The sequence below is a fragment of the Elephantulus edwardii genome, unplaced genomic scaffold (assembly GCF_000299155.1).
Source record: "Elephantulus edwardii isolate Elephantulus edwardi_28Jun2011 unplaced genomic scaffold, EleEdw1.0 scaffold00012, whole genome shotgun sequence".
Lineage (NCBI taxonomy): Eukaryota > Metazoa > Chordata > Mammalia > Macroscelidea > Macroscelididae > Elephantulus > Elephantulus edwardii.
Genome location: NW_006399762.1, coordinates 22,954,394 through 22,981,525, shown reverse-complemented (window position 1 = coordinate 22,981,525; position 27,132 = coordinate 22,954,394). Strand labels below are relative to the sequence as shown.

General features: G+C 39.4%; 1 protein-coding gene and 1 pseudogene across 1 annotated transcript in view; both read right to left on the bottom strand.

Annotated features, from left to right (window-relative positions):
* Positions 1-27,132, bottom strand: part of ELOVL6 (ELOVL fatty acid elongase 6) — a 180,862-nt gene that overhangs the window by 87,818 nt on the left and 65,912 nt on the right. The window lies entirely within an intron of this gene.
* LOC102869507 lies at positions 17,504-18,282 on the bottom strand (annotated as a pseudogene).

Here is a 27,132-nt window from a genome sequence, read left to right as displayed (position 1 = left end):
AATAATGTTGTATGTGTTCCTTGTTTTTCAATGCTGCATAGTATCCATTGTGTGAAAATATACCACAGCTTCTCTATCCATTCATTTGTTGATGGGCATTTAGGTTGTTTCCAGCTCCTTGCTATTGTGAACAAAGCCATGATAAACATGGGTGTGCATATATCTGCTTGGATGTCGGTTATGGTCTCTTTGGGATATATTCCCAGCAGTGGAATTGCTGGGTCAAATGGTATCTCTATTTGCAACTTTTTGAGAAAGTGCCACACCACCTTCCACAGTTTGCACCATTTTACACTCCCACCAACAGTGAATAGGAGTTCCAGTTTTTCCACAACCTCGCCAGCATTTGTTGCTTGCTGTTCTGTTAGATTTTGCTAGTCTTACTGGGGTAAGAAGATATCTCATAGTTGTTTTGATTTGCATCTCTCTTAGAGCTAGGGATTTTGAACATTTCTTCATGTGCTTGTTAACCATCTGAATGTCGTCTTCTTTGATGAAGTGTCTGTTCATATCCTATGCCCATTTTTCAACTGGATTATTTACCTTTATCTTGTTGTGGTGGCTCAAGTATTTTATAAATTCTAGATATAAGGCCCTTATCTGACATGTCATTACCAAACACTTTTTCCTAATCTGTGGCTTCCCTTTTTATTCTATTGGAGAAGTTTTTGGATGTGCATAGGTATGATTTTTAGAAGGTCCCATTCATCTATTTTATCTTCTCCTGGCTGTAGATTTTTCAGGATACTTGGAAGACTGTTTATGTTATGGATTAGGATTACTAAAGTTCTTCCAAGCTTTTCTTTAATGAAGTTTATAGTCCTAGATCCATGATCCACCATGAGTTGGTTTTTGTATATGGAATGAGGTGTGGATCTTGCTTAACTTTTCTGCAGATAGTTTTCCAATTCTGCCAACACCATTTGTTAAAAAGGCTATTGTCTCCCCACCTAACTGATTTCATCTTCTTGTCAAAAATCAGTTGACCAACAAAAAAAAGCCCTGGACCGGATGGTTTTACAAGAGAATTTTATCAAACATTCAGAGAAGAACTGTCACCAATTCTACATAAACTATATCAGAAAATAGAAAAAGATGGAATTCTCCCAGACTCATTCTATGCAGCAAACATATCCTTGATACCAAAGTCAGGAAAGGACACCACCAAAATAGAAAAATATAGGCCAATATCTCTTATGAACATAGATGCAAAAATCCTGAATAAAATATTGGCCAATAGAATCCAATGATATATCAAAGAAATAATCTATCATGGCCAAGTGGGATTCATAACAGGTATGCAAGGATGGTTCAATATAAGAAAAACAATTAATGTAATTCATCGTATTAACAAAGCAAAGAACAAGAACCACATGCTCCTATCAATTGATGAAGAAAAGGCCTTTGAAAAGAATCCAACATCCTTTTCTGATTAAAACACTCAACAAAATAGGACTAGAGGGGAATTTTTTCAACATAGTAAAAAGTATTTAGGAACACCCGAGAGCCAACATAGTTCTCAATGGAGAGAGGTTAAAGGTATTCCCTTTAAGAACAGGAACTAGGTAAGGATACCCATTATCACCTCTCTTATTCAATATTGTATTGGAAGTCTTAGCGATAGTAATAAGACAAGAGAAAGACATAAGAGGTATCCATATTGGCAAAGAGGAGGTGAAATGATCTCTCTATGCAGATGATGTGATAGTATACTTAGAAAACCCTAAACACTTAGCAAGAAAACTATTGGACAAAGTTGACCAATTCAGCAAAGTAGCAGAATATAAGATCAACATACAAAAATCAGTTGAATTTCTCCACAGTGACAAAGAGAATACAGACCTGGAGCTAAGAAAAACAATACCTTTCACAATAGCTAAGCACAAGATAAAATATTTGGGAGTAAATATAACTAGAAGCACAAAGGATCTATTAAAAAAATTACAAAACATTACTACAAGAAACAAAAAGAGACCTGGAGAAGTGGAAGAATATCCCTTGCTCATGGATAGGAAGACTAAATATTGTGAAAATGGCAATACTACCAAAGGCAATTTATTTACACGTTCAATGCAATCCCAATACAAATACCAATCCCATTCTTCAACGAGATGGAAAAGGCAATCTCCAGCTTCATTTGGAATGGAAAGAAGCCCCGAATAAGCAAAGCACTCTTATTTTTAAAGAAAAAAGTAGGAGGCAGCTCACTTCCTGATTTAAAATCCTACTATACTGCCGTGGTAGTTAAGACAGAATGCATGGTACTGGTACAATGACAGACACATAGATCAATGCAATAGAATTGAGAACGCGGAAATCAGTCCATCTATTTATGGTCAACCAGCAGGCTTTTATAGGCAGTAAATTGCACAAAAGTAGACTGCTGGTCTTTCTTCCTTGGAGCAGCTAGTGGATTCAAACTTTCTGCCCTTGGGTTGGCAACACAACTCGTTACCCATTAGACCATCAGAACTCCACATACGTGTGTGTGTGTGTGTGTGTGTGTGTGTAAAATAATGAAATCATACCTGTACTCTTGCCAGGGCTGTCACACTTAAAAACTAATCAAATATTCATAGAAGCATTTTTCCAATGTTAAAACTAATGAGAATTTCCCAGAAGTTTTTATTGTTAAATATATTACACCTAGAAATCAATTATATGCCAGGAGTTCTGACAAAGAATAATTTTGTGGTTAATGGTGGTCTAGGGGCAAGAAGCTGTGCTGCGATCCCAAAGACATCAACTCAATTATATCAAATATTCTGTGGAAAGATAGGCAATCTCCTCCCTTTATATTAACTGCCTCTGGAAACCTGGGGTAGGGTCGGTTATGGGGAAGGTCCACCTAGATGGTATTCAACAACAACAATAACGGGAATCAGTCCATAATTTTAAAATATGGATAGCAGCATTATTACTTACTAAATATTAACTCAAGCAAAGCTGTTTAAGTGTATGCATCTTCTCTATAGATAATTTGAAAACAACACTAAGATTTATTTTTACAAAGTGTGCTGTTTTTCTAATCTGGTCTACCTGACCTAGCCAAAAAAAAAAAAAAGAAAAGGAAAAAAAAGTGTGGTTTCTTAGCATTTGATTTTGCAAACACCACTTTCTCATTCTGCTTCCTCTAAGATGTTAATTTAGCATCACAGGTTCTCTTTGTTTATATAAGGAAAAAGTGAGAAAACCATTTTTTTAGAACTCATTGATTCTAACTTTGAAGCAAGCTATGATCAAAGTAGAGCAACACTTTGCAACCTGGAAGCTAAGAAGGGTTTTAATAAATGGGCAAGAACGAAGGTAAGATTGCAGGTGTGAGAGGCAGTGAGGCAAAGGAGTGGCAGCCAGCACACACATTGAGCTTGATGCTTCGGGTTTGAGGGAGCAGAAAGTCAATTTGGAAAAGCAGGTTAAAATTGGGTTGCACGGAGCTCTGGAATGTGGGCAGGAGAATTAGAACTGTACCTCAGTCTCAAGGTTTCAATTAACTGTGAGGTATGTGGCCAGTAATCAGTTATTAAACAGAACCAATGAAAACAAAATACAAGAAACCAAAACAGAATTAGTTATTAAACAGAACTAACAAAAACAAAACCAAACCAAACAAAACCCAAAACAGCAGCACACTGCTATTGAGTAAATTCTGATGCCTAGTGACGCTTCTAGTATTAATTATAGTGCAAAGTTCAAAGTTCTTAAAGAATCCACACTTACTGGCTCCACGGAGAATGAAGGTATCCCCAGGATAATCTACTGTCCTGAGATGCTATTATTTTAATCTTAAAGTGAAACTATGACTTTTAACTTCAACTAAATAGAATGCTAACTATGAAAATAATGTCAGCCTTGAGTTCTGAGCTCTTTTTAAAAATTACCTATAGGAGACCAAGTGGACAACAGTTACTTTAAAGCAGGGGTGTGATTAGGGGGTGGGGAGCAATGAGACTAAATTAATGAGAATGATCCAATTAGAATGGATATAAGGGCAATGTTGACCAAACATGAAGAACTGGGTTTATACAACCTCATTTTGTATAGAAATTGTTTAATGGCAGTATGTTAAGCCATGCATATTTTAACCAAAATTACATAAGATGTTTTTAAAAAATATAGTACTGAATACATGGCTTGACTTTATTTTCTTTTTCTTATATAAAGAGTAGGTTCATATGAATGCATATCATTGTGTTTCTAAAAAAAGATGGGGCAGGGGGGTAAATGATCATGTTTCCAATAGAAAACTGATCACTGGGAACCAGTTGTCATCTAGTCTATTCTGACTCCAGGAGATTCTGTAGGCATCAGAGAACTCTGGTTCATGTTGTTGTTGTACATGTTGTTGAGTCAGGACTGACTTAATAGCTCACCCTCTACTGCATTTTCAGAGGCAATCACATGGGAGGAGACTGCCCATCTTTTTCCCATGGGGTACCTGCTAGATTCAAACTACATGCCTTTGGGTTGGCGGTGCAAGTCCTTACCAGTAGGCCACCAAAGCACCTTATGCTTCAAACAGTTTTCAAAGATTTGGAAGTGAATTGGCAGTCCTTTTTTCCAGAAGCACCTCTGCATGGCCATGCAATGTCAACCTTTCAGTGAGCATTCAGCTGCACTAACCCTTTTATTCAAGGATTCTTCAGCTGACCTTAGAAATGAAAACTTTCAGATGGAGTAAGGACTTTTTCATTCCTAGATGTTTCAAGTCAGAAATTCCTTGCTTGAAAGGTTTTTTTCTGTCTGAGGGTCACTCAGTTTCTGCACAATATGAAAGCATCAGTAAAGGGAGCCTGGGTTGTGTCATCGTCAGTGATGTGTTCTTTTTCCATAAAAAGGTCCACATTCTGAAGTCACTGTTCTTTCCAATCTCTTCCTTTGTGGATCAGGGTTACCTCTTAAACAAATCAGAGGCAAGTCTAAAAATCAGTTTCCTGTTTGTCTTTATTCTGAAGACGTTTTATAGGTAACAGGTTCCCCTCGCTCCAAGAGCTTAAGACTAAAACCAGAAGTCTAAAGACACTAAAGAAAGAATATATAATTCTTGAGGGTGGAATGTAAACAGGACTTCAGGTTTACAAAAAGAGTCCAATTCAGACAGAATTTTTCCCAGATTCAAATAAAAACCAGGAAAAATCATCATTACACAGACGACTATATAAACAATTGTAAACGTGTCTCATGCCTGGAAACATTTTCTCTATATTCGAAAACTGAACATTTAAATTAAAAGATTACCCACTTGTGCTGCAGTTTACCAAACTGTTTCTATATTTTAGTTTATGCTTATTGCTGCACAATTGTAAAAATTTATTTTAAAAAAACCCCAAACCAGTTTCAACTTAACTTTCAGGTGATTAAGATACCATTGTCACTAATTTATTGCTCTATGCAAATGAGAAGACATTCCACAAATGCTATTTGTGGACTAAGAAGAAACTAACTCAGCAATGATCATTATCTCATGGTTTAGCTCACATATACTTTATTTAATCAGCAAAAAACAATTCACATTAGACACTAAGCCTCAGTTAAAACTGACAAAGTCAAGAAGAAATGCATTAGTAAAGATATTTTATATCTGTGAGATGGGTTATCACCCATTTACCCCAAGAATGGACTATGAATTAATTTTCCTCTTGGAAACAACAATAGAAGGGAATTTTGAGTGAGATATTTGCATTGCTGCTTCAGAGTCTAAATGCTTATTCTATTGCACAAGTAGACACTATGAGAACACTGGTAAGGAGGATAACTTGCTTTATGAGTTTGGTTAGTTGCCTATTGCTGCTGTGACAAATTATTGCAAACTGGGTGTCTTACAACATCACACATTTGTTATCCAGGTCAAAAATCTGGGATTTGTCTTGCTGGGCTAAAATTGAAGTATTGACAGAGTTGTATTGCTTCTAAAAGGTCTAGGGGACAATAGAGTCCTTGTGTTCTCCACAATAAACACTAGGTACCAGTAGTCAGAAGACCAAGCAATGTGATTGTGAAAGTGTATTGTCAGGAACTTCTCCAAAGTAAGGCAGAGCAATGTGATGCCAGTTTAAAGACTAAGTTGAGCCTGATTCAGGCCATGATCTTTTCAATCACTTGCTATACATCTGAGAGCTAGAAAATTAATATAGATGACAGAAGGATGGATGCCTTTGCCTTGTGGTGTTGGAGAAAAGTAATGAATATCCCATAGAGCCAAAAGAGCAAAAGAGCAGTCAGAGAGCTCCTTAGAGGCAAGGATGGTGAAATTTTGTCTCATAGTGTTTGGGCAAGTCATTCAGAGGGGCCAGCCAAGGAAAGGGACATCACGCTTGGAAAGGTGGAGAGTCATCAAAAGAAAGGAAGATCCTCAACGACATGGATTGACACAGTGACTGCAACAATGGGCTCAAGTATACCAGAGATGAGCAGGATGGCACAGGATAGGACAGAGAGTAGATCTTTTGTTAATAGGGTCACAATCGGTTGTACTCAACTCAATGGCAGCTAACAGCAACAACAACAACAAAGTCCTCCTATAAGGAAGACCTGGTAGCAAAGTATGTAATGTACTCAATTGCTCATTGGAAGGTCAGCAGTTCCATTCTGCCAGGTGCTCTGTGGGAGAGAAATGGGAAGTCCCCTCCCAGGGAAGGCTGCTATGAGTTGGAATGGACTTGATGGAAGTAGGGTTTGGATTGGGAGAGATCTCCTGTATTTTGCGGTTCAGAGTTCCTTTCAACATCTTGAAAGCGCATCCCTCCAACACCTGTTTCTATTGTCACATCTTCTTGTCCTTTGATGATCTTGCTTCTCAGTCAAATAGACCCTTGGTGGCAGAGTCTCTGACGAGTTGTGCTGCTAACCCAAAGGCCACACCTCTCTGGTGGTTTGCACCTGAGGAAAAAGGCGCGCAATCTTCTATGTGACTTATTGCCTCAGAAACCTAGTGGAATCAGATGAATGGGTTTCGACTTAATAGCAGTGAGGGAGAGTTTTGGGTTTATGTGGTTATACACCTGGATACTCCATGATAAACTCCCAGTCCCAAATCCTTAACTCAATCATATCTGAAAGGTCCCTGTTGCCATGTAAGATATAACATATTTAACAGGTTTCAGAAAGGGGGGGGGGGTATGGTCATTTTGGGGGACTATTAGTTGGGCCACTGTATGATTTCCCTGCATGTTGTTAGGTGCTAGTAAGTAAACTACAACTCATAGCAACCCTATGAACAACAGATCTTGCCCTGTCCTGTTGCTCTGTCCTGTGTTATCTTCATCATCTCTGATACACTTGAGCTCATTGTTATAGTAACTGGGTCAATCCATCTTGTGGAGGGCAGGCATTCCTTTCTTTCTCTGAACCTCCACTTTTCCCAGCATGCTGTCTTTTTCAAAGAAGGGTCCTTCCTGGAAAGGTTCCTCCCTGTTAATAAAGTCTAACTAAACCCATGCTTTTAGTCTAACACACAGATCAGTGCCCCACAGATAAAAACATAAGATTGAGAAATCCTAGACAAGAAAATGGAAGAGTAATCTGACAACTGAAAGTGCATGTTGCAATTTGTGTGATTAACATACTTTCCTCATATAATGTGCCCCTGGATTCACCTAAAGTGCATAGGAGACTAGTTGGGGGCGGGGCATGTAATTTGCAAGACACACGCCAAGGCCATGTTATTTGTGCGATCCTCAGAAAAGGGAGCTGACACTGAAAGAAGTATGATGCAGCTTCAACATGCTTCAGATTCCCACTCACTCAGAATGGAGTCCAAGCACTGAGTAAACAAAGTAGTAATTTTCTTACTTAAAAAAAGTTTCTTTTACAATTTTCAACAAGTCAAAATAGGCTGCTCAGATGAGTCAGTCTTGTCCTTTTAAGATTATAATCCTGGAAACCTGTTTCAGGGTTTTCATGAGTCAGAACTGACTGATTCAGTGGAAGGAAGTGGACTGAATGGGTGTTGGTAACAGAAAGCAGACCAGTGACAGGTAGAGTGAGTAGGTGGCAGAAGGGTGTAGAGGAGGACGAGAGGAGAGGCAGAGGCGACAGCTAAAGAATAGGGGTTTCTTCTTGTGATAAAAATGTTCTAAAAAAGACTGTGGTAATGGTTGCACAACTGTAAATACATTAAATCTATTAAGGGAGCTCTGGTCGCCTAGTGGCAAGAAACTGCGCTGCTGCAATCGCAAATGTGCCGTTTGAATCCACCAGATGCTCGGCTGGAGAAGGCAGAGCAATCTTCTCCTGTGTCAGTTGGATCTGATTTAACAGTACACAATGGGGGGGGGGGGGGGGGGGGGGGGGGGGGGGGGGCGGCGGCGCACGGAATCAACCAAACAACCCAGCCAAACTATTAGACTGTATATTCTAAATAGTTAAATTATATGATATGTGAATTAAATCTCAATAAAATGGTTTTAAAAAGAGAAAAAAGAAAACTGACTTGAGTCAGTAGATCACTTCATATTCAAGAATCAGATTCACTTTTAACTACTATGGAACTATGAAGGCTGAGGTGATCACTTCTTAAGAACTGTGCATCTGTTGCAATACTTCAAGCTGTGAAGGTCATCTAAGACTTCATTTATAATGGATCTCCAGATAAAATAATAATCTGAGGCAGTATCCAAAGCTGGGCACTTTAAGAACCTTTTATCTTTGATCTTTTTACATTATTTCATTCAGAGCATTCACTTGGCTTTTAAAAAATATGTTTCCTTTCCAAATGGAGGTTCAAAGTCAAGAAAAATGATAAAACAACCTTTTGGAGGAAAAAAAAATACCTACTGAAGAAAAAGCTCAAGGACTATCGAAGACATGGAAAATAAGAACATGGCTTTCATTTCTTCAGAAAGTGAAGGAGAACGTAGAGATAATGGCTTTTACTAGACAGCAAAACAGAAGAATTTCTTCTTTACTTACACATCAAATCAATCCTGAGATGTGACTGAGACACAGCTGGATTTATAAAAAAAATTCAGGTTTGGAGAATGAAGATTCTCAAAATAATAATGACTTGGTATCTCCCCTCCCCCGCCCCACGTCCTCAAGCCGGTTCAGAAAGACGTGTAAGTGCTGAGGGGCACAGCAGAGTGTATCCGACTCATCATTTCTTTGGCAAACGACCCAATGTGTCTCCCCATATTCCCAAGAAGAGCATTCCCTTGGGGAATGTGACTTAAGAGGAACCATGTCCTCATGATTACACATGCAGCGTCTGTTCATCACATGTACATGTTATATAAACAGCAGCTCTTCCGTAAGGTTAGGCTATTCTCCTCTTCCACATTTTACTCATTTGCTAATCTAGAAATCCTAAACACCAAGAGAGTAACAGTATTCACCCATAGCTCTTCTAACACAGAGGTTTCATTAATAATAATAATAATAAAAAAAAAAGACAAGATATTCCTTTCAATCTAAAGCACAAACCAATTTCAACTAAAGGCGTGGAGGGTCAGTAAATAAGAGCCTCAAGGATTGATACAGTGCCTGCAACAATGGGCTCAAATACGTCAGCGATGATAAAGATGTCGAAGTATAGGACAGGGTTCAGATCTGTTGTTCATAGATTTACTATGAGTTGCACTAGACTCCATGGCACTTAACAACGAGAAGAAATATTAGATGCCGAAAGGCTATAGGAACTCCTAAAAAAGGAATTCTGCTTCTGTATTGTTGCCTGAAGTTGCCTGCACAACGGAATAAAGTGTTGCTTAGTTAGATGCAAGCCCACTGGGCTCCACAGGGTTTTCATTGGCTGCTTCCTGGAAGCAGATCAGCAGGCCTTTCTTCCTAGAATTAACACTGTCTAGAAGCTCTGCTGTGAACTCATTCAGCAGCACAGCAACAGGCAAGTCTCCACCGACAGAGGGGTGGGGAATACACTGCAGCTTGTTGCTTCCTATTAGCTGCAAAGTTGAGGCCTGATTTAGCCCAGCTGTCTGTGCGTTGTGACAGGCCTCTGCTTGTAGTTGTGTGCTGTCAGACTGGGACCAACCCACAGCTGATCCTTCAGTAGGTTTTTCAGAGGCAGTAATTGCATGGGAGGAGAATGCTCGTCCTCCTGCAGAGCAGTTGTTGGATTCAAACCATACGTCTTTGGGATTGCAGGAGAGTTTCTTATCACTAGGCCACTAGAGCTCCTCATATTTCAATTTGATCAAAACAACAGTAAATTATTCTGTTGGTGTTGGAATCTTGATTGTTGTGTGTGCTGACGAATCAGAACTGACCCATAGCTGACCCTCCAGTGGGTCTCAGAGCCAGTACCTCATGGGAGATTTCTCACTCTTCTCTCATGGAGCAGCTGGTGGATTCGAACTGTGTGCTTCTGGGTTTATAGTGAAGCTTCTACCCATTAGGCCACTATACTTATCTGCTAATGAAAAGGTTGGATAATCTACCCAGATTAAAAAAAAAAGGACTGGCAATTCACATCTGAGAATTCAGTCACCAAAAACACTGCGGGGCACATCCAGTTCTACTTGAGACGTGGAGACACCATGAAATGAAATCAATTTGATTCCAATTGCTTTTCTTGTGCTGTTACTGAGCACTCAATAGATTCTTATGCTAATTGCTGCAAACCCTTGAGCTATCCTATCTCGTTTATATTTTAAAATATAATATCATCTATACTTTTTTTAAAAGCCCATAAAACTCACTGTCACTACTTTTCGGAAGGAAGGAAGGAAAGGAGGGACGGAGGGAGGGAGGGAGGAAGGAAGGAAGGAAGGAAGGAAGGAAACAATTAGAAATAAAAGATAATTTGTGCAAGAGCCTCTAACATCTATGTGACAATGTTGTGCTGGGATTTTAAAGTGGACAGCTAAGTTAGAAGTACACCCACAATCACAACACTGCATTCTTAACCAAATCATTAAACTTAAATTTCTCAATTGTTCCTTAGAACAGCAGGAGTTTTCGCATCACTTCCTTCTCAGTCCCATAATTATTTCAAGACAGAAAATTGTCAATTGCTATACTTGCAATCTACTTTTCCTCCAAGAAAGTATTCCTTGGAGAAACGATGTTTTGCATTCACAAGGCTATTGATTTTCTTAGGGAGAAATAACTGTTTATGATCCTACAGAGGTCCAAGTCTCAGTCTCCAAGGAAACCATCTCCTTTTCCAATTATTTCCTCGATCACTTGCTGACTAGAAGCACATACGCAAGATCTCTGGCACATTTCAGAGCTGTTAGGTCATTGTATTTCTGTAGGTCCAGCTGTCCAATACAACATTCATGGGCTTTAGAATCCTAAAATCTGATATATCTGCTGAAAACACATTGCAGACTTTGTCTTTCTACGGAGGCATTGAATGTTCAATACTAAGCTCTCACCTTCCATGTTGGAGACCTTAATTCAATTTATCTCATGAAAATATATCATTTTTCTGTTAATGGAAACTAAGGTGGTACTATGATGCTGAACACGTTTCAGCAGAACCTAAATCAGCCAGCGATTTCTGAAAATTAACCAATAGAAATGCATAAACCCATGATGTAGATTCATAATTGATCATGGAGGCTGCAGGATTGGGCAGTGTTTTTTTGATCCTTTGTTGTCATCAAGAGTTGTGCATAACTTGATAGTGGCTAACAATAACAAAGCTCTTTGATGATAGCGACTTTGTTTAAATGTAATTGTCATTAAGATATTTTTGTCTACTGAAATATCAATGTCATCCACACCACATCTCCAGACAACTGGAATTTAAAAAGATCTGACACAATAAAACTACATCCAAGTTGTGGTTTACAGTGGTGATGGTAAAACATCATAACAAATACAACAAAGGTCCCTAAGTGGGGAGCACTAGTGGCATTGTTCTTAAGGAGTTTTGCTGTTAACTCAAGGCAGCACATCTCTAGTGCTTCTATCAATTAGGCAAAACATGAGTGCTAGGTGGGTAGTCTCCTCCCATAAAGATCATGGAAAGATCTTGGAAACATCATGGAAAGCCACTAATGAGCTGGACCCAACTCAATAGTATTGAGTGAAATCATGTATGCTCAGAATGGTGAAACAACAAGGTGGGCTGTTGTTTAGTTGTTGGGTTTTTTAAATTACATATATTCATTCACTATACATTAAAAATGTTCTTATATGGTTCAAATTAAGAATTTATATGCTATTGGGATTTATATTCTATTATATACTCTGGTGGCCCAGTGGCAGGGAGCTGCACTTCAATACCATAGGCACATGGTTAGAGGCCACCAGCTGCTCTGTGGGAGAAGGATTGGCAATCTCCTCCCGAAAAATTAACTGCCTCTGAAAACCCACTGGAGCATCAGCTATGGATGGGTTCCAATGCAGTGAAAACAACATATGCTATTTATTAGATAGGGAACTCTGGTGGCCTAGTGCCAAGAAGCTGTGGTGTAATCCTGAAAGTAAGTAGTTCAAATCCACCAGCTGCTATGTGGGAGAAGGAGGAGCAATTGAAAACCTGACAGAGGGTCAGCTACGGGTTGGTTCCCACGTGATGGTTGTTGCTGTTGTTGTGTGTATTCGAGTCACTTGCGACTCATAGCGACCCTATGTACAACAGCCCTAAACTCTGCTCTGTCCTGTACCAATCGCACCGTCTCTGATACACCCATCCCGATTACCCCAGTCACTGAATCAATCCACCTCATAGAGGACCTTTCCCTCCTACACCGTCCCAAGCATGATTTCCCTCTCCAATGACAGGTCTCTCCTTACAACATGTCCAAAGTATGTCAGACGAAGCCTCAGAATCCTTACCTCCAAGGAGCAGCCTGGTTTAACCCTCTCCAGGTAGAATCTGTTTGTTTTCCTAGCAGCCCATGGTACCCTCAATACTCTTCTCCAGCACCACAGCTGAAAGGCATCAATTCTTCTGTCCTCCCTAGTCATTGTTCAACTCTGTGATGCATAACAAGTGACTGCAAAGGCCATGGCCTGTATCAGACACACCTTAGTCTCCAGAGAAAACACTCGATGGTACACAATAACTACATGCTATTAGATAGAGAGCTCTGGTGGCTGACTATGGCATTGTGTCAACCCCAAGGAATGTGGTTCAAGTCCACCAGTTGCTCTGCTACATAAAGATGAGTAATTTCTTCCCACGTATTTTGCTGCTTCTGAAAATTCACTGCAGGATCAGCCCTGAGCTTATTCTAAACAACAACAACATCATATTTGATAAACAATCAACCTCAAAGCAATTCCTGGATAACTGACATTATCATTACTTAAAATAGCTCATTGCTTACAAAGAAAGATAAGCATACCTGACGATTTTGCTTGATAAAACCATCAACTGTTCATATGCAAATTTAAATGAAAGATGAAGAAAACGAAGACAAGTCCATAAGAACTAAAACATGACCTTAAGTGTACTCCAACTGAATTTAAAAACCATATCAGAATACATTGAACCCTAATGACCGAAGGGCAGATGAGCTGTAGAATGACATCACCAATGAAGAAAGTAAAATGTCATTACAAAGACAGAAGAAAGAAAAGACAAAATGGGATGTCAGGAGAGATTCTGAAACTTGCACAAAGAAGTCAAAGCACATGGAAGGAATTCTGAGGTAAGAGGGCTGAACTAAAGATTTGTAAGGGCAGCTTGAGAAGACAAAGCAAAATCTTACAATTAAATATTCAAGTAGCTGGAGTTAGAAAACCAAATGGGCAGAACATGCTTTGCATTTCTCAAGCTGTAAGAAACTGAAGCAAAACATTCAAGCCTCAAGTTTCAACACTGAAGGATTCTATGGACAAATCCTAAATGATGTAGGAATTATCAAAGAAGATGGAAGGAATACATATGTATCACAAAGAATTGGTCAACATATGTTCACAAGTAGTATATAAATCAAGAGCCAATGGTACTATAGGAAGAATTATAACCTCCACGAAAGGCATTGATACAAAAATAAGACTTCAGGAATTGGTGGATTATTGGTTGAGGTGTTTCAAGAAATTGATGCAAACATGGATGTGCTCAGCATCTGGTCAAATAACTGGTTTCCATCCCCATTAAAATTTCAAAGTAAAAAAAAAGTAGAAATAATAAAATAATATTAATACAATGAGTTATTGAAGTTTCATCAATTGTGTTATGCAGATGACACAGCCCTGCTTGCTGAAACTGAGGAAGACCTTAAGTGTTTACTGCAGAGGATCAAGGACTGCAGCTTTTAATATGGACTGAGGCTCAATATCAAGAAAACAAAGATTCTCACGACTGGGCCAACTGGCAGTTTAAGGATGAATGGTGAAGAGATTGAGATTGTTAACAGATTCCGTTTGCTTGACTCCACAGTCAACACTCTTGCCTTCAGCAGTCAGGAAATTAAAAGACGTATTGCAATGGGATAGTCTGCTGTTAGGGACCTGTCAAAAGTACTGAAGTGTAATGGTGTTATTCTGGAGACTAAGGTGTGTCTGATACAGGCCATGGTCTTTGCAATCACTTGCTATTCATCAGAGAGCTTGACAATTACTAGGGAGGATAGAAAGAGAATTGATGCCTTTAAGCTGTGGTGTTGGAGAAGAGTATTGAACATACCATGGACTGCTAGGAAAATGAACAGGTTCATCCAAAAGAGGGCTAAACCAGGCTGCTCCTTGGAGGCAAGGATTCTGAAGCTTCATCTGACATACTTTGGACATTTTGCAAGGAGGGACCAATCCTTTGAGAAGGACATCATGCTTGGAAGAGTGGAAGGACAGTGTAGGAGAGGAAAACCCTATATGAGGTGGATTGATTCAGCTACTGGTGTAACTGGGGTAGGTGTGTCAGAGACAATGAGCTTGGCACAGGATAGAGCAGGGCTTAGGGTTGTTGTACATAGGGTTACTATGAGTTGCAGTCAACTCGATGGCACATAACAATGAGTGAGAGTTGGCACCTAACCATGAAAAACAATCCTGATACTGTATGTAAGTAAATCTTGCTCATAAGTTTGCTATGAGTCGTAGCTGACTCAACGGCTCATAGCAGCAACAAGTAAATCTTGCCAAATATTTTAAAATAATTGAAACACTACATCCACTGGTAACTACTAGAAATTAAAGGTAGATTTAGAAGAGGTCATGTCATAAGTAATACCATATAGGTCTTGGCTGAAAGCAAAGAATACTAGAAAGATGTTCATATATGTTTTATTGACTATGCAAACACATTTGACTATTTGGGTCTTAACAAATTTTGGTTAACTTCAAGAAGAATGGGAATCCTCAAATAAGGAAAACATTTCTGAAAACAAAAAAAGGAATGGGAGGCATAGCTCTCCCTGACCTCAAAACCTACTACACAGCAGTAGTAACCAAAACAGCATGTTACTGGTGCAATAACAGTTACGCAGACCAATGGAACCGAACTGAAAACCCAGAAATAAACCTAGCTATCTATGGTTAATATTCAACAAGGAAATAAAACCTGTCAAATGTGTAAATGACAATCTCTTCAACAAGTGGTGCTGGGAAAACTGTACTGCTGTCTGCAGGAAGCTGAAACAGGATCTACATCTCACACCATACATAAAAGTCAACTCAAGGTGGATCAGAGACCTAGGAGTAAACCCAAAACCATAAAGTTAATCAGAGACAAACTGAGATGAAGCTTAGATGACCTAGTCTATGTTATAAAGAGACTGCCAAATACAGCCAGAAATGTACATTTGCAGAGGATAAAATTGATGAATGGGACCTCTTGTAGATTAAATCCTTGTGCGCATTAAAAACATTTTCAAAAAGAGTAAAAAGAAAACCTACTGACTGTGCAAAAACATTTGGCAATACCATTTCAGACAAGGGTCTCATATCAAAAGCTGATAGAATCCCACAGGGCTTCCACAAGAAAAAGACTTTTTACAGAGGAAGATAAGAGTTCCTATTTTGCCACATCCTTTCCAGTATGTTTTACTTGCTGTCCTGTTAAACTTTGCCCCTCCTACTGGGGTGAGATGGTATCTCATTTTGCGTTTGATTTGCATCTCTCTCATTTCCAGTGATTGAGCATTTTTTCATGTGTCTGTTGGCCATCCAAATGCCTTCTTCACTCTTCATGTCTTTTGCCCATTTTATAACTGTGTTATCAGTTTGGATTTTTTTCTTGTGGAGGCTCCATAAGAGGCCTTCTAAGTTCGGTCCCATTTTGCCTCTTATGATCTTTATGACTTCTGATCCACCTCGAATTGATTTTTGTGGATGGTGTGAGAGTGGATCCCGCTTCAGCTTTCTGCAGGTTTAAGTCCAGTTTTGCCAGCACCATTTATTGAAGGGGTTGTTGTTTCCCCATGTGACAGGTTTTCTTGATCAAATTTTAGTTGACCATAGGTGGTGGTTATTGTTGTTGTTAGGTGCTGATGAGTCAAGTAGGACCCTATGATCAATAGATCTGAACCCTGTCCTATCTTGTGCCAGTCCACTGCGTCTAGCTAGGGTCTTCCTCTCCTTCACTAACCCTCTACCTTTCCGAGCTTTTTTTTTCTTTTTACCACCTTGCTTTTGCGTCAGTCTCTCTCATGCCCTTTCCATTTAGTCTAATTCTGTTTATCTCTGTTAAGATGTTCCCTGCCTGCTTCTGGATCACCACAGCTTTCTACTTAACTTTTAGATGCTTATTATAACACTTACTTCTTTCACACATAAGTTTACAAAGCGGTAACTTCTGTTTTACTGAACTTTTTAGGTCTAGAGCCATATATGGAAATATGCCACAGTACTGGTACTGACCTATAGTATATGGCTGAAATAAAACACTTTTTAAAAAATTAGTTTTATGAAAATGCCTTAAAATATTACTGGTAGACTAAACAGAACTATCATTGTTCAAAGTCATCTGGAATCTGTGCTTCATACCCACTGAATTCTAAATGTAAATAGAGAAAATTATATTTGTTTTCTTTTTCCTTAAGAGTTATACAAATTAAATTAAGTCCATTTCTACTGGCCTTCTTTTTGAAGCTCTTGTTGAAAATCACATGATGCCATTTGATGTCTATCAACAGATAAAATATTAAAGTGTCAGCAGTTCCAGGTTCTGGTGAGGCAGTATGGGTGCTCATGTATTTTACAAGTGAGAAAGAAACTATCTTTTTCAAGTACAATTTAGTCATATACCAAGCACTTTGATAGCATTTATACCTTTTAAACCTGCAATTCCATGGAAAGGTTTCTGTCCTAAGGTAACAATGCTATGTATGGAAAAGGCAAACCATTGCAACTATACAAGAATGAGAACCTGAACCCTTCTTAATAGTAAAGGGATTAAACTATGAAGATAAAGGACTGTACACAACCACAGAAACCACACAAAACCTTATGGCTTTAAAAGATGTATCATAATGTGCTGGGTGGAAAGAGAAAGAATATGGTATACTTAAAAATTAGAAGATGAAATGGCTCACAAAATGTAAAATGGTTATCACTGGGTGGTGGGATCATTTGTGCTTGCTTCCGTCTTTTTTTTTTTTACGGTGGACTAAGTTTATTCTTATGAACAGAAGAGTCAGTGTGTACATCAGCCCAGTTTGGTGGCGAGTTCTTTGGCCTTGGCCTTCTCCAGCTTGGCGATGCAGGCCACTGACTTGGGCCCCAGGACGTTGCCTCCCCAGTGGTGGCGGATCTCATCATACCTGTCGTTGTAACTGGTTCTGATGGCTTCTACCAGCTTCGCCAGAGCACCTTTATCTCCCGGGTTCACCTGCGTGAAGGCAACAGTGGTGCAGGCCTTCCCATGGACGAGGCGGCCCAGCCTGGCCTTGCCCTTGATGATGCAGTAGGGAACACCCATCTATGGGGTCCACGTCGTGTGCAATCACCACCAGCTGGGCCTTCTTGTTCTCCACCAGGTTGGTGATTGTATTCCCCTTCGCATGGAGGATGGGGGGGGGGGGTGTCTCTTGGTCGGGGTGTCTCCTTTGCCAGCTGCCTTCTTCTCAGCCCGGGCCAGCAGCCTCTGCGTCTTCTCCTTCTTGGTCTCTGGTCGGTACTTGTGGTCCAGCTTCAGCAGCTGAGCAGCTGTCTGGCGGTCCAAGGCCAGGGTGAACTGGTTAATGGCAGGTGGCACCTTGAGTCGTTTGTAGAGGATTGCCCTCTGCCGCTGCAGCCAGATGTAGCGGGGCCACTTGACGAAAAGGGTAAGGTCCCTTTTGGGTTGGATGTTCTGCCGATGCTGAAGTTTTGGGGCCTTTTCTCGAACAGGGGATTCACCACCTTCTTGGCCTCCTGCTTCTTGACCGCGGTGGGGGGAGGTGCCGGGGCCACCTTCTTCCCCTTGGCCTTCTTTCCCTTCGACATCTTGGGCGGATACGGGAGAGAGACCATCTATTTTATTTTTTTAAGTGTACTTAAATTTTTCTACTAGTCAAATAACGAAGAGTCTGTTTCATAGGAGAAAATGAAATTTTTAAAACAATTGTTTATTTTAAAATATGCGCTGTTGAGTTGCTGGCGACTCATAGTGACCCTAAGACAATGGCTCTGATATACCAAATGTTATAGTGTTGGTGGCATGAATTTTGTATAAAATTGCACACGTTTTCTTCCATATACTTTTACACATGTAACATTATAAGAACCTCCTGTTTATTGGAGTTCTAAGAGCTCTTGTATGCTGGTTCTGTTGATTTTCTATTTTTTAATCAGATTCTTTATTAGACAAAATCAAAACAAAAACAGGAGAAAAATAATGCCTATTTTTCAGATTAGTCATCAAAATGTTAAACCCAGTAACATCTGACCTTTCCTAAGTATTCAAAACACGGTCTTGAAAAGTAATAAGAAATTTAAAAAACCCACAAAAAACGCCAACAGTATTAAATAAAATAAATAATAAAGTAAAAATAATAATAAAATATTAAATAAAAAAGAAATATAAGCATTAGGTGTAAATTCAGTCTTGTTTAGTCTTTCAGGCCTGAGATACTTTAGTTAAACATTCTGGAGGTATAAACACTCATGAATTAGATATTGGTGTTTTGTACATGCAGACGTTTAAAAATGGATAAAAAAAATCACCAATTTAGAACATAAACAAGAGTTTTCAGAAAACAAGATGTTTTGATATTTCAGATTCAGTGTTCAGAAAGAAAATACTGCCTAAAGTGTTCAGAAACAAGCGGAACACTTTAACCTTACAACAATTGCCAATTCAAGCCTCAAGACATATATTTCTTAGATGCCATGGTCAGATAGATTGCTCTTGAAATGAGCTCAAAAAGTACTGAGACCTGAAAACAGCAGGCGGAGAAATGACAACAAAACAAATATCTCTTCTAAGAAGACGGAGGGTGAAAAGTTATAGGTAGGCTTTTCTTACTGATAGTTTGCAGTGGGAGAGAAAAAAGCACAAGTTTCTTTCTGTAGTTTCTGAGGGAAGGAAGATCGAGATTGAGAAGTTAAAAAGTCCATGGAATATTAATACCAGCACTAGGTGCATCCGTGACATTAGTGTTTAACAGTCCATGCTCTTCTCACAGTTTACAGAAGTTTTTTTGTTTGTGTTTTGTTGTTGTTTTTTGTTTTGTTTTATTTTGTTAACAAATGAGACTGCTTATTGCAGGAAAGTTTCAGAGTGACAGCACCTGAATGGAGAGCAGGCTGGTCCTGTACCCTCGTGAGTGGAGAGCTCTGTTCTCTCTGCTCTTTGCCTCCAAGGTAAAAAGCAAGCCTGGCCATAAAGTTAAAGCCTGATACAAGCCAGGTTTATGAGGCTGGCATCATATTTCTAGGTGTTAGCAGACATTAAAAGACTTGTTCAGGCATCACTATCATCTCATTATTCCAAATCAGCTACTGGCCAAGACTCTGACCTCAAATCCACACACTTGATATTGGGCACACCTGCCTGATCATGAGCAAATATTTACCAGTTTTATGTCCTGAAAGGAGGGCTATTAACCTATCGGTTGGTGGCTCAAACACAAAATCTCCTCCACGGAAGAAAGATGTGGCAGTCTGTCGCAACAAAGATTGTGGCCTTTGAAATTCTATGGAACACTTCTGTCCTGTTCTCTAGGGTCACCAGGAGCTGGGATGGGCTCCAGGGCAAGGGATTTGTTTGCGGACTTATATGGCCTGACCTGCACCCTTCCCTGTGCGGATGACAACTGCCAATGATCTTAGGTAATCAAGAGTCCACGTGCCCTTTCAGCCATGCTGTCTACCCTGACCTTCCTAGATGTTCACATGAAAAACAAACTTCCAAGGACATCTGTATGAGACTCCAAAGGACCTGAAATTATGAAAGGGCTCTGGGAAGTTCCTCTTTTCATTAGTATCCTCTTTGGCTCCCAGATTAGTGGACAGCAGGAACAAAACTCAGCATTTCCATTAAGCTGCACTTCCTTTCACCTCAACAGTTAAGTGGCAAAGAATTTAATGATTTTCCTCAGTGTTAAGGGATAATAATGGGAATGTTTTAAATTCAAGAATATTATTACGTGAATGCCAAAGAGCTAATTTCTATTTTCACTAGTTTCAAATTATTAGGGTAGATCCATTCTGCACTGTTATATCCAGTAAATTCTCTGTACATATGTGACATGGCTGGGTAAGACCATGCGCAGCGCAGTCCTGTGTGACTGTATGAGTCCGGGCTTCGTGATCAAGGGATTCTCATCATGACTGTGTATGCTTCTGAAAAGAGGTTTCACCTAAATGACACCAAATGACTTGATTCTTTTTTCACCTCATTACACTGATGAATTCAATTGCATCAACTGACTGAATACTTTACAAATTATGCAATCACTGAAAATTATATGGCAATAACTGAAGACCTCAAGACTAGGTTCCAGGCATCCAAATGAAAATTGTACATTCTGACAGCAAAGATACTATGGGGGGTGAAGTGTGTGTGTGTGTGTGTGTGTGTGTGTGTGTGTAAACAAATGTCTATATTCTTTTCCAATGTCAATGATTTACCTTTACTTTCATGAAAATACAGTATTATTCTCATAAACTAAGGGATGAGAGAAATGATATAGAAATCAAACATTTTCTGTTGATGCTACTACTTTATTACTTTATTCTTTGAACATAATAGGTGCTTTCTGAGCATCTATTATGTCCCAAATATTGTTCTAGGCTCTGAAAATACAGTGAAAAACAAAACAATCCTGCCATCTCAGGTATATTTATCTTGCTTTGAAAGTAATAAGCTATTTTAAGTAATGATATAGTCCAGGAATTGCTTTGAGGAGGATGGTTTATCTAATAGCATATAGATCAAAGCTCTACACCTCCTAATTAATAAATTTGTGCTAAGCCTTTCAATTTATGTTATAAAATATTACTCAAGTATTTAAGATTGGATCGGACTGAGTATAAAGAGACAGATGCATTTGTGGTTTTTCCCATAGAACTATTCAACAATTCAATTCTCAGAAAGTGCAGGGCAGGGAACTCTGGTAGTTTTGTGGTAAGAAGCTGTGCTGCCAACCCAGAGGTACACAGTTCAAATTCACCAGTTTGCAGGAGAAAAAGGAATACTTTCTTCCCATGGGTTGGAAGGTCAGCTAGCTATGAGTTGGTTCTGACTTGATGACACATTACAGCAACAATATGTGCAAGGCACTAAAAATAGTTAATAAAGCAGACGTGTTGCCTGGCCCCCAGAGACTCTGGGCTCATGTGGAAGAAAATAGAATATGGTGGGAATAAACTATAAGGAAACACAAAGGAGGTATTCCAATCCAGTTGTATGAATCAGAGAAGGCTTGTTGGATAACCATTCAGAGTGCATGAATAAAAAGTTGGCAAAAAAAAGGCAGGAAGAGAAAGGAAACAGCACAGGCAAAGAGCCAAAGCTAAGACCAACTATCAGTACTGAGTATGTTTGATGTTCAAGGCCAAAGAGTAGATGGAAAAGTAAGAGATGAAGGTCCAAGGAGTAAGAGGAAGAAAGATCATGAGAGCTCTTACATCTTAAGATGTTTGATTTATTAAGTCCAAAGAGCATTGGAAAGATTATTGAGAAATTTTAAAGAAATAAGTCAACATGTTTCAATTTGTGATATAAAGTGGTTACTCAGTCATCTAATCAAAACTGGAGCTGAAGTAAGTCCTTGTGTGAGGTGCAAAGACTCAATAATGACAGAGAGCGTGGATAAGGGAGGTGTGGTAGGTAATAGAGGTTACAGGAAGTTCCTGACTCTTGAACACACCCAGTATGGTATGGTTTCAAAGTAACTGATCATATGGTCAAATGTCTATCCAATATATGGATGTATAAACTAAGTCGGGTGACTTCCTCAAACTATTATCATTCATGCACTTAACTGTGAGCACAGGGCAGCCACAATGTGATATATGATACTCCCTACTTTGTTTCAATGCTTATGTTTTCACACATAAAACTATGATCCTCCCTTCAGGTATAACACCAGTATGCAGTAATGCCTACTTTAGGACTCAAAAAAAAAGTCAACAGTACTCCCACCAAGACAACTTATAAAAAGAAGCTCTAAGCTCACCTGGCATATCTGTTTCAGGAAATGCTGGAGTGACAAAGATAAGTGTGTGTTGGAGTTACCAAGATTTTCTATTCAGGCCTCAAAGGCAAAAGAGAAATCTTTTAAAAGTGCAGGTTTATCTTGCTTTATGTAACTGATTTACAAGGATAATTATGTATAAATCATTTCTAAACACTGAATTGCACAATGCTTAGGAGACACAAAGTGTCTGGTAAGGGAAATAGAACAGGCTGAGAACAGTTAATGGTGGCTGCTGAATAACAAGATGAACAAAGCTAATTTCACTGTCCTGTACACATGAAGACTGTGGAAATGACAAAAACTTTGTTATTTATATGTTTGCCACAATCAGGGGAAAAGGAGATAAACCACTAAATTGTATTTTGAAAATATTTTGGTGAGTTCTTGCTTAGTATTAGTAAAGATCAAATCTTGTTACTATCTACTCAGGCAAAGCAAGTCGGCACTCTTGGCCAGTTGACAGACACTCTGGGATGTAATTCTGTGTCACTTGGAGTACCACTCCAGGACAATCATTTTAAGTGACAGAACCCACAAGACATCCTCTGACTGAAGTCTTTGTTTCATTGGACTGGGTCATGTTAAGTATGTCAATGGGACCCTCTGCTTCAGCTTTTTCCAAATAGAGGATGGACTAGTAATAGTTGCATGATGAAGTTTTAGCAATGATGTATAAGCAGAAGTGGCTACGTGGAGCTTCTGGGAAAGCTTGATTGACAAGCTCCGTTGGGGTTTTCCTCTTTCCTGACCAGTCACAGATCTAATGCCTGGCAGCAGGCATCTTGTTGCCTTGAGGCAAACTGCACAATAAAGACAATGAAAGAAAGATGAATAGAGCTTGGATTTCCATAGCTGTCTCTGAGTTGCCCTATCAGTTCTGGGTTTTTTGTTGATTTTTCTGTTAGCATTGGCTCTACACATTCTCAATCAATACACTAAATTCCTCCTGAATGTCCTCTGAAAATAGCATAGCATACAAAATAACTGCCGCTCTTGATAGTGAATTCAGTGGTGACTTAACAGTACGGTGATTGCCAATGAGCCATGGCTTCCCCAAGGTAAAATATTTGGGTAGTGACACTTTAGTCCATAAACACATGGGTGTGTGGTAGTTGTGTGTTATCATAAAAACAAAAAGGTGGGGAAAAAGAGAATTGCAAACCTACAATGACATCAAGAAAACCCGCCACATATTTTGGACTTTTTTCCTCACAGGTATTATTCTTATTAGTTGAGCTTGGTTGGCCAAGTATTAAGAATGCTTAAGGCAGAATGTTAGAGTAGAAATGACACAGTGGCTCAAAAGAAACTAGATTCGCAAAAGAATAGAAAGAAGGAATGCTTAAGACTTTAGATAAATTAATACAGTAAAAGGATGACACAAATCAAAGGAAGAAGTAGCCATCTGAGATTACAGGTTTCACTTTAAGCAAAACACAACTTATGGATTTAAAGCTGCAGAAGGCCTACTTAGTCATCAAAGGCACAACCTGACTGGCTGGCTGGCTTTAATACTTTCATAAATCACTGCAGGACATCAAAGACAGAAAAGTTCTACTTGGGCATGAGGGTGCATTTATACACAGTCATTTAAATGCAAATAAATACATTGCTTTTTATAGAGGCAGTAACTCGCTCCACTGCCATCGAGTTGATTCTGACTAATCGTTCACCCTTCATTAGGTTTCCAAGGCTGTAAATTGCAACTGGAAAAACTATCCTGAGGAGTTGCTGGTTGGTTCAGACCTCAAGACGTGTAGCTTTTGGGTTAGCTACAGAACATACCACAAGAACTCCTTTTAAGGAGACAGAAATAAGCTACATACAATAAGGAGGAGGATGGAGATTCTCCCACTTCCACTTCTATACAGAAAGCTCTAGCTCCACTCTTTTTAAACTTCTTGTTTCCTTGTTTGTGTGTGTAGGGAGCACTGGTGGTGTAGTCCATAGAGATCCATGCTGATAATGCAGATGGCACTGGTAGTTTGAACTCATCCGTGGCTCCAAGGTAAAGAGCTAGGCACTTCCTCCTGGGCAATTTACAACCTCCACAAACCCACTGGAGGGTTAGTTATGACTCAAAGGTGATGAGTGAGTGATGAGCTTGTATGTGGAAGCTCTGTAGGGTAATCTAAAGGCAGTGCTTCTATTTGCTGGTACAAATGCACCAGAGACTATGAGGGAAGGAGATGGCCAATCTCTTCCTTGTGACTTATAGCCTTGGAAAACCCACTGAAGGGTAAACCAGGAGTTTATTCTGACTCGAATGTGTCAGAACACAATGGTTAACATGAAAAAGGGCTTTGTATATTTAAGTTTTTATTGTGCAGAAAGTCTCCTAAACAAGTCTTGTATTATGTGTAGGACCTACAGATGTGTAGTACTTATAAACTATTTGCTACTAAATATTTCAAATTCCTGCAAGCCATCAAATTTATATCTATGGATTTGTGGAAAATGAATTATACTAGAGAGAATTGAAAGAACATGGTTAATGGTAGATGGGACCCCTGGAAAAACTAGGGAAGAACTGGATCTAGATTCATCTAGAGGACTGGATATATTCAAGGGCCCTAGAGAGTTGCACAACTAACCCAACGACTGAGCTTCTCCGGCAATCTCTCAGCTGCCCTATGGAAGACAGACAGGCAATATCCTTCCATTTGATTTACTGCCTCAGAAACCATCATCCATGGGCCAGTTTTGACTTGATGGCACTGGGTGGGTGACAGAGTACTTAACATTTAGCTGTTAACAAATGGTCAATAGTTTGACCTCACCAAACAGGACACAGGAAAAAAAGATGTGACAATCTAATTCCATAAAGAATAGACTTGGAAATCTTACGGACCAGTTCTACTCTGTGTTATAGGACCACAAAGAGCAGGAATCAACTCATGTTGCTGTTATGTATAGTAGAGTTAGAACCAACCCATAGCTAGCTCTTCAGGAAGTTTTTAGAGGCAGTAAATCGCACTGGAGGAAATGACACATCTTTCTCCCATGGAGTAGCTGGTGGATTCCAATTGTGAACCTTTAAGTTGGTAGTGCAGCTACTTACCACTCGTGTGCCGGTGTTCATCACTTCAACTCACAATGATTCTAATTCTTGGTAACTGCACTTTTTCTACTGCTTTCCTGTGATTCTCATTTCCATTAATCTTTCTATCCTATTTCTGCCTCCTGAGCTTTATCCAGGTGAATTATTTATATTTAAAAACTCATTATAAAAAAATAAAAACTCATTATCAAATACTGATGTTCATTAAAAATTACTTAGAGAGTACTTAAAAAAATCCAATTATCCATGTTCTATGGGAGGAGGTGGAAGATGGACATATTGTTCAATACGGTGAGAGATGCCGGGATACACAAATCACTATGAAAGGAAATTTACAGAAAACAAAAGGAAATCACAGCAAGCCATAGTGAGTCTCTATCAAGCTTCTGAGGTATGAATCTTTATGAGAAGAGATTGCCTGTCTTTCTCTCATGGAAGAGACGATTCAGTTATCAGCCCAACATGATATGTACTCTGACATTCAAGTCAGAACTCATTGCTAATTTGGACCTAACTCAGAATTTTCAGAAGCTATAAACCACAGGAGAGGAGATTGCCCATTTTTCTCCCGCTGAGCATCTGGTAAGCTCAGATTGCCTGCCCTTGAGCTGGTAGTGTAACTCCTTAACCCTTAGGTGATCAGAGTTCCTTAAAGGAGTTTAAGGGAGGGAGAAAGATAGTGGTTAGAAAGAATGGAGGAATGCAAATCAGACTGAAATGAACTCACTAGACAAGAGACAGAAATTTCCAGCCGACTTAGTGTGGAGAGAGAGAAGTGAAGTCTCTTGGGCTTCTGCTTATATGACTGGTTTGTGGTGCTGAGAGTAGAGAAGAAGTGGCATTTTACTAGGACTGTAGAACTCAGCTGGCAGAGATGGGAAGAAATCTATAAAGGTAAGTTGCCCAGAAATATCTGAGCCAAAGATGTTCTTTGGAAATCATCCAAGTCTGGGTGGTAGGAATTGAATTTACAGACACAATTAGGTTGCCCAGAAAACTCTGTAGGTCAAGGTGAACGTATATGTTCACTTATAAATTCAGAAAAGAGTGAGGAATGACAACCAAAAAGGAAGTAGAGACCTAGGTATTATACCATTAAAGAAAATAGCAGGTCACAGAGCAATCAAGTCAGATAAGGACTCTGTCCCACTGCGACCTAAGCGGCACCTCCCTGTGCACTGCTCATTCATTTCTTCAGCAAATATTTACCGAAGTCCCTTGGCGCCTGGCATTTGCAGGTAAATCTTAAGACACAAGGGCAGCCTCCACGGCATCTATGCTAGCAAAAGCATTTTCTTTTTTTGAGTGGAGCCTGTCATACTATGTAAAATGCAGCCCATGGCTTATTTAACATAGTATGCTAAATCAGACACAAGCTCTAGGACTGAGCTTGTACATAAAACACCTTGTTGTTCATGAACTTGGACGAGTGAGGGAAGAGGTGCAGTGAGATGCCTTGGGAGAATGGAGCTTAGGGTAACACAGAAGCCTGAAACACAAGTGGGGAAGGGAAGAAAAAGAACCAGCAGCATGATTTTCTTTTCCTGGGATCTTCTCATTCTTCTGCCTACCCTTTACTTCTAAGTCTGC